The sequence below is a fragment of the Frieseomelitta varia genome, unplaced genomic scaffold (genome assembly GCF_011392965.1).
Source record: "Frieseomelitta varia isolate USP_RPSP 00005682 unplaced genomic scaffold, Fvar_1.2 scaffold_511, whole genome shotgun sequence".
Taxonomy (NCBI): Eukaryota; Metazoa; Arthropoda; class Insecta; order Hymenoptera; family Apidae; genus Frieseomelitta; species Frieseomelitta varia.
Window position 1 is genome coordinate 194,295 of NW_025110270.1, and position 9,462 is coordinate 203,756.

General features: G+C 36.3%; 1 long non-coding RNA gene across 1 annotated transcript in view; it reads right to left on the minus strand.

Annotated features, from left to right (window-relative positions):
- LOC122533244 overlaps positions 1-2,134 on the minus strand; it is a 6,642-nt gene extending 4,508 nt beyond the window's left edge. The window contains exon 1 of the long non-coding RNA XR_006307661.1: positions 1,998-2,134. This is a non-coding gene — a long non-coding RNA (uncharacterized LOC122533244). The remainder of the gene's footprint in view (positions 1-1,997) is intronic.
- Between the last annotated feature and the right edge of the window lie 7,328 nt (positions 2,135-9,462).

Sequence of the window (9,462 nt, forward strand, 5' to 3'; positions counted from 1 at the left end):
AGAAGGTTATCTAACGATCTCGTCGATCGTTATAGCGTTGACAAAATAATTTCTTAATTGGAAGCTTTTTCTTTTCATACGCAGAAAATTGTGAACAATTTTCACGCGTTTGGAACGAATTTTTTTTGTTTTTTACTCGTCAAAGTACAAAGAAGGCACACGTCGAACTGACAATGAGTCAGGAACGCGACTTGAAATTGAAAGCCGCGCACAGAAAAACACCAATCGGGAAACCCCTCGACGCGTACGTCAAAACACGCGCGTCTTCGCGCTCGTAGGGGATCCGGGATTAAATCACCAACGTTGGACGTTGCACGGTCGGCCGGCGACGCGTGTAGAACAAAGTCGTTATGTCAAAAAGGGGCATCTTGACCTAGCCGGGGGATCCCGTGGCGCAGGGACACGACCGCCGCTGACAATCTTTGCGCAGGGAAGCGGTGAAACGAGAAGAGACGAGAACGGGGCAGCGAGAGAGAGAGAGAGAGAGAGAGAGAGAGAGAGAGAGAGGCGAAGGGACGCGCGGTAGGCACGGCGCGAATAAATAAAGCTATCTCGACTCGCGTTTATCATTCGCTATCCGAGCGGTCCTCGTAAATCTGCCGGCCATCCAGCCAGCCAGCCAGCCAGCCTTCCTACCAGCCCGCCTGTCTGCCCCCAGTCGATAAGAGCCGGCTACGGGGCAATATGTTGCATCTCACCCCTGGACTGCGCTTCATAGCACGAGTACAATTATGCTACAACCGCTTTTAACCTCTCCACAACCGCAACCGCCACGCAGCTGTCTTCTTCGCGCTCCCGACACGTACATACATAAATACATACATACATACATACATGCATACGTCGTCGTCGTTCACCTTCACGCTTCCAGCGCCTCCGCCTCCACTCCCCTTCGCGCGCGATAAATATCCCTTCGAGGTGGGTGACGTTCTCCGGATATTCGACGGGCCGGACGCAGATAACGAAATCGTACGCGCGTGTGCACGCGCACGTTAGAATTGTATCCTCTCCGGTTCCGACGGCTCGCGCGCCTCTACGTTTCAACCTCTTGCGCTGGAATGACGAGAGAATTTTTTTGCAACATTTCCTCAGTTTCAAGTATGTTTAGAGAAATGTGACCCAGGCAGAACGAACGATGAAGTTCGTTGTATCTTAATAATCTCTATCCTATTCGTACCGACGAGCACTTCAAAAGAAAAGAAAAGCGACGAATTATTGTATATACGGTTCGGTCACTCGTTATGGTCCGCAATCAGCTGCCAGGCGCAAGCGGTTAATTTTTCCGCTGAAGGTATTCGACGTGCGTCTAATCTCTCGGTGTACGATCGCAGGAAGGATCTCTGGTGTTATTTTTTTTTTTTCTTTTTTTTAAGAAAATAGAGATAGAGTAAAATGAAATGAAGCAGAACGAGATAACTTTTGTCATAAATTACGACGCGGATAAATACCGGTACATACGAGTGAGAAGTTAAGTCCCACTCTGTTGTCTGATGATTTGGTTAAGCGATAGTGATAATACCATTCCCGTGGTTTATGGCCCCCAATAAACTTGGGAAGTCTCGGTAAACGTTCAGAAAAATGTAATTATAGTAAAAGGAAAATATGGCCAAAGACCTTCTGGTGACAGAGGAGTTGTTTTTGACTGCTCAGTGTCTCCGAAGAATCCGAAAGATCGCGAGTTTCACAGAATCTAGCCGCCAACGATTTCTAACAGACACGAGAGAAAGCTGTGCCAGAAAGTGTCGAAAAATAAAGATTTTCATTCATTTATTCTGACATTCCGCCATTTACAAGCAATGCCTCGATATCTCGGAACGATATACCATTTATACAGACAAGGTATCGTTTTCATGTTTCTTCAATGGATGAAGTATTACCGCGTTCAATTCAATATAAATAATTCTCGAAACAGATCTGGCAGCACTGTCCATTTCTTTTAATTTTAATTCCCATCGGTAGTAGCACTGCGGTGCAAAACCTGCCTGAATCGGTACGACAGCTAATCATCTAAAAACTTTAATTCCTGTTGGAATTGCAATAATTATTGTTGCTGATGTAAAATATGCTCGTGCATCAATATCTAATCCTACAGTAAATATATGATGTGCTCGTACAATAAATCCTAAAAATCCAATTCCTAATATTGCATAAATTATTCTTAAATTTCTAAAAATTTCTTTTTTTCCTCTTTTATTTATAATAATTTGTGAGATTAATCCAAATCCTGGTAAAATTAAAATATAAACTTCTGGATGGCCAAAGAAATCAAAATAAATGTTGATATAAAATAGGATCTCCTCCTCCTATTGGATTAAAAAAAGATGTATTAAAATTACGATCAAATAATAATGTTGCAATAGCTCCTGCTGAAACTGGTAAAGATAAAATTAATAAAGTCACAGTAATTGAAATTGATCATGAGAATAAATTAATTTGATCATAATTTAATGAAAAATGGTGCAATAAGATCTCGAGAGTCTTCAATTGTGATTGGCAAGATCTATTCATACACGTACCTCTGCGCTATTTTAGTGTAGCTGCTTCCCTGCATTCCCTCGATTTATCTTCGTTTGCCGATCTCTCGATTTACATTCGACGATAAACGATTATCGCGCCGCGAAGTCGAGTTCCATCCGGTCCGGACATTATTTCGTCCGGTTGACGGGTAATTTACTTGAAAAGAAAAGAGAAAAAAAGAAAAAAAAAAAAAGAAAAAGAACATAAATATTCATACCAATATCCAGACGTGCAGATATTTCCTACGTCGTGGACGTGGCTTTGTGTTCGCGCGCTAGTAAATCAAAAGCTAGTTGGTCTACCGAGGCGCGAGCCACGTTGATCTTTTACTTGCGAATCGAGTATCCGTGCATTTGCATGCCGACCGAAACCGAATCCGAATAATCGGCGATAAATCGAATTGATTTAATGCGCTATCGTTCAACGGGAATGTTAAATCAATTTCTTCGCGCGTCCGCGCGCAATCGCTGACATTTAATGAATACGTTTCGTACGTGTGTTGCGGCACGTCAAAACTAATAAAACCGTTGCACAATCCTATAATCGCGTTAGTCATTGTGGGAACGCGGCGCTGATCATTATCTCTTCTTTGTCACCCCGGAGAGCATTTCCCTCCGCGTTGTTATTGTGCTCGATGCCGATTGCTCGTTAAACGGCCTCCCATGTTGTCCTGAGGAAATCGCGCGAGCGATTATGACACTCCGACGCTCTGCGAACACGCTGCGAACGTTCCGTTCGTGCAAATCGCGTTATCTGGCATCGGTTTCTCCCAGCGATGCAACAGTGTGACAAAGAATCTTCTTATTACGCGTAATAAGAAAATTGTCGTGAGTTTAACTAGGCGTGTTTGATTAACATTCCTTGTAAATGTGCGCGTGCAGCGCCTGGAAAATTTTCAACACAAAAATGGGAAACGTAGGTACAGTGACTCTTGTCAACAGTAGAACTATCAAAATGGTCAAAATGACCATTTGAATATTTTTGTTATATATTTTATAGATATGAAATCGTATATTTTTGAAGACTTGAATGATATTTTGTAAAATACACAAATAAAAACTTGCGTACATCTGACGTACTATAAAGATTTCTTTTTTCGATTATTTTAATGCCTCTGATGGCAAATTTTATGCTTTGGTCGTCGGTAATTCTAGTGTTAATATTCGGACATCATGCTGTTTAAATTATTGTTATGGACTTTTCGATTGTTTATAATAGCAAGTTTGAATTAATTTTTTCAATAATATATACCGGTACATTCGTTATAGTTTATAGTAGCGTAAGTTTCATTTATTTATTGCACATGCTTTTTCTAATATCAAACAATAAACTGAATTACGTCGAAATGTAGCGTAGCAAAAATATTCGGACATTTGAAGAACTATAATATTTGAACTTGAAAATTTTTTATGTAAACGATAATTAATATTTTGTTGGGTAACCCTTAAAGAGGCTGTAATGGTTCTTAAAGAGGCTGTAATAGTGAAAAGCATAATTGAATGCATACTTTAAGCTGTTACAACATCATGAGAGAAGATTACACGACAATCTTCTTTCATTTTAAAACACTGGAAAGCTTCTATTTTGACCCAGAATCAAAGTTTTTCCCCAAAGCGTTACTAAAAGCAAGAGCACGTTTGTCCTCGAAAACTGTAAAGATTTAGACATTTCTGAAGATATTATAAAAATTTTTTTCACGGTTTGATCCATCGCGGTCTTAAAGATTGAAATTTTCTCTTTGCAACGACTGCTTGAACCTTGTTTTCCTTTTCCCATTTTATTGAATCTTGAACGTCAGGGTGAAATGACGAAATGTTGGGATTTCTTGAACTTTTGTTATTTAATTCTAAATGTTCAAAGCTGTATGAATTAGCGAAAAATAAATCTTACAGCGAGTTTTAAGGGGTCGTTGAAACTTCAGTTAGGTCTTCAGGACCGCGATGGATTTAGTCGCGAACAAAATTTCTCAGTTTTCTTTACATACGTTTGAATTTTTACCATTTTTACCAAGAAAAGGACACTTTTCCATTTGCTACATGATGTTAAAATATCCTGGAAAAAAAATTCAAAATATATTGTTTCAAAATGGGATCAAGCATATTGTTATACGATTTCTTCTTGCGATGTTGTAACAATTTAAATGATCGATAATCTTCCATTTAAACTAATTGCGGCGTAACCTGACTTCGATAGTTTGTATTCTGCAAGAATAGCGATGATAATACAGTGACAGAATTCTCTTAGGAAAGTCAAAACATTCTAAATATCTTTATTATTTATTTATGCCACAATTTTACAAGTGTGTTCAATTTTGCTCATTAGTGTACGTGACTTGATCGACTAGAAAATTTTTTCCGTTATTTCAGAAGATACGAAAAGACTTTGTGACAAGAATTGTTACAATAATAGCATAATTACAAAATGAATATAATACTAAATATTTAGTATAAAGTAAATATAATATGGAAACAATGATTTTTTTTCGTAGATAGATTTTCGGAGATTTCAAAGTCACCTTTTAAATGGAATGATATATCTATTTTTTTAATTAATCGATGCACCTCGATGCTCTCTGTAAAAAAAAAAAGTATTAGCTCATATATCTATGTCGAAAAACTATTAGCTTATTTCAACTTTAATTTTATAAAAGCCACGCGTGAAAGACAAGGACAGAATGCTGCCCCTGCGATCCCTTGTTTTTCGTACGATAGATTTTACAAGGTTAAGGTAAAAATATCTCCTAAATTAACACTTTCTCGACATACGTGAATCGACACTCCTTTTTATATAAAAAATGTCGAGACGCATTGATTCATGGCGCAAAAGATATATCATTCCATTGCAAAAAAAAATGGAAATGAGTTTGAAATGACTGAGCTGAACGACTTTTTGTTACAAAGTCTATTTCTTCAAGAATGGAAGTATTCAAGATGATCGAGTTACTATGTGGTTCACCCTGTATACTACATTCAGAACGATCGTAAAGATATTGTGACTTTGGCTTAACAAAATTATTTACTGCCAATAAAAAAAAAAGTGAACGAGATACGATAATAAATACGTCGTAATAAACTCGATAGCATTAATTCAATTGCAATTTACGACGTGATGATACTGCGAATAATATAAAGTATTGTTAATTGGATATATTTGTTTCTTCCACGTTCCAAGATTACTCGTAGGAGTATCGATAAATTACATAGTGATAAGTCGAAAAATTCCGTCAAAAGGTCATCTTGACCGTAACATAAATCATTCATGTGTGTCATGAATTGATTTTTGATTATTATTCATGGATTATAAAAAAATTTCGCTGAGAACACTTTAATTATCGAGGGTACGTAAGTAATGCAGTTGTCTTCCATCTTTAATTACAAACGAGTAAATCACAAAAAGAACTGACATAAATCTTTCTTTGTATCTCCATTAGTGTCGTGTCATATTTGGTGCTTAGTGATCGATAACACCAGTTGTGGCTTTTCAAGTTGCAGCGTTAACTTTATTCTTTTGCAAAAAAGAAAAAAAAAAAAACAATCATTCTTCTTGAACTAGAAAGATACATTGTCGACTGTGTTTACGATGTTCTCTTCTTCGTTTATAATTATCAACGCATCCTATGAAAATGAAAAGAACGAGAGAAGCAAAAATCGAGAGTTAATAAAATCAGGAGAAATCGGTACGCAAAATAGCTGTATCGCGAGGAAACGTAGAGGAAAACAGAGACGTGCTTCCTGCAATCGGAAAATCTCCGACGCATGCATTTGAAGCTTTTAGGAAATTGCATCGCGAGCGAGCTTTCCGTCGTAGTTCAATATTTTTTTTTTCTTTTCTCTTCGTCGCGTGTCATTTACTCGGCCGTTCGCTCGTTACCTGTAATTGCTGCGTGCTGCTGTTGCTTGCCGCGCGTATTATAATGCCCCGCGAGAAAACTCTGTTGGCCTCCGCAGCGCAAAACGCAGAGCTCGATTTTCGCAAAAACCCGCGGTTTCGTTGGTAATAAACCGGCAATTACGTCCTACGTCCTCGCGGATAATATGCGCGCCACGTACAGAGTGGGGAAAAAAGTTCTACACCTTCGTCCACGGAGATGTGTGGAAAATTGACCTTGACCTTGAATTTTAAGGTCAAGAAATTTTTTTACTTACATTGCATTCTATTCATTACTAAGGGACTTAATAAAACTTTCTCAAGGGACTTAATAACTCTTTTGAAAAATGGCAAAAAAGTTTCTTAATTATTTAATGTGGATGTGTGCGTGCTAACAGCGACTTTATGGTTCAAATGTAATTTTTTTTTTTATATTAATATTTAATATTATAAGTAATATTTCGTATATAATATTATTATATTATATTATATTATATTATATTATACTTTATACAGTTATATAATATTACTATACTGTATTATATATGTTTTATAAAATAGTAATAATAATAATTATATTATAAATATACTGTAGCATATAGTTTAAATTTTATTAATATTTTACATTACATAATATTATTATACTACATTATACATACTATTCCACATTGTATTTAATATTATAATATATTGCAATATATTATAATGTAATATATAGTATATTATTATATTACATTATATTATACTTTATACAGTTATATAATATTACTATACTGTATTATATATGTTTTATAAAATAGTAATAATAATAATTATATCGTAAATATACTGTAGCATATACTTTAAATTTTACATTATATAATATTATTATACTACATTATACATACTATTCCACATTGTATTTAATATTACAATATATTGCAATATATTACAATGTAATATATAGTATATTATTATATTACATTATACTTTATACAGTTATATAATATTACTATACTGTTTTATAAAATAGTAATAATAATAATTATATCGTAAATATACTGTAGCATATACTTCAAATTTTATTAATATTACATTACATAATATTATTATACTACATATTATTATACTACTGTAGCATATACCTTAAATTTTATTAATTTACATTACATAATATTATTATACTACATTATATATACTATTTCACATTATATTTAATATTGTAATATATTGCAATATCTTATATTATAATATTTATAGAGTAACCAACGCTTTTTGAAACGGCATTTCGAGAATGTTACCATCCTCCGTTCGAAGGAGAGATTGATAGGTTAATTGAGGAAGTTAAGTTTTCGCAATCTATGCCGCGCGAGAGCCGAACGAGCCGAAAGTTTATAACGGCGTTAAGTAATTGCGGTAGGCGGAGTGCGAACGCTCGGGGCCCGTTAGCGTAAAATATCAATTCATTTATCCGTCGTTCGGCACGGCGCGGCGCCATTGCTCACCGCAGCAAACGGGGCTTCTCCCCCTTACACGAGAGTATAATTGCACGTAGACGTGCAAAGTGGCGTGAGCTGCGGGCCAAAGACAATCAAGATTATTATTATACCGCGTGCAACACATGTGCCTCCGTTTCTCAGTAATAATGCCCGGTAATGGTCGTGGTAATGATAACGATAATGAACCATGGACCGTTTCTCTGCCGTTGCAATGCACGCCGATGTGGAAACGGCTAACAACATCGGGGCCAGGCTGCCCGATCGTTGGAAATAATTATCAATGCGCCACGGTTCACTTTTCGCTCGGCACGGCCCCGATATCGATCTATGTAAAACAGGTTTGGTATTAATCGATTAGGTGTACCTCGCCCGATCTATCTCTCCTTTGTAAATGAGAGAAAGAGAAACTCGATCGACGTGACGTGCACGATCGCGTTCGCTACTTCTTCGACTAATGGCCGATGAAAATTCAATTTCTCGTTCGCGCGTTCATAAACCACCGAGTCAGATCGGTAATATTCTTCAGGATGATTTTTCACAATTTTTTTTCCATATATACTTACACCACATCTTGTGCGATTAAAAATTGATTTTTAATCTCTCGCGCAATATTTTCTCAGTGTTTAAGTATGTTTAAGTATAATTAAGTTGGCAAAGCAAATAATAAATTTATTACTTCTCGATGAATTCTATCCAGTGATATCATAACGACGAGTTCAAGAAAGAAAGCGACGAATTATTGTATACGGTTCGGTCACTCGTTATGGTCCGCAATCAGTGGTTAACCTCTTGCCACGCACGTCGAGAATTTTTTTTGTCCCAAAATCGCAATATTTTTAAGTATATTTAAGTATGATTAAGTAGGCAAAGCAAATAATAAATTTATTACTTCTCAATAATTTCTATCCAATGATGTCATATCGACGAATTATTGTATACGGTTTGGTCATTCGTTATGGTCCGCAATCAGTGGTTAACCTCTTGCCACGCACGTCGAGAATTTTTTTTGTCCCAAAATCGCAATATTTTTAAGTATATTTAAGTATGATTAAGTAGGCAAAGCAAATAATAAATTTATTACTTCTCAATAATTTCTATCCAGTGATATCATGTCGACGAATTATTGTCGACAATATACGGTTTGGTCACTCGTTATGGTCCGCAATCAGTTGCCAGCGCACGTAGTTGAAGCGTATGTACGTATGCGGAGATAAAAGACAGAGAAATTATTATTATACAATATGAACACACGGAGCAATAATTTGAAATACCTACCTACTTCGATTTCTTCAAATCTCGTTGTAGAAACTTGTAGATGGTTTCATGCTTTAGTTTCCCCTTGTAACTAATATTAAACATAATAAATTAATGAATAAATGAAATCGCAAGAATCACAAGAGTCATACATCACAGATCGAAAAGGACTGGATGATGATGCAAATCGAACGGGAGGAAGAGAAATTACAAATCAATTGCCTCGATTGAAAAGAAGCGAGTCAATTCGGCGTTTAATAAGATTCACGAAGCTCGATAGCAAACGATCGTTCGAGGAATCGATCGATTGCGAAACAATGTGGAGTGTTTGGTGTTTCAACGAGAT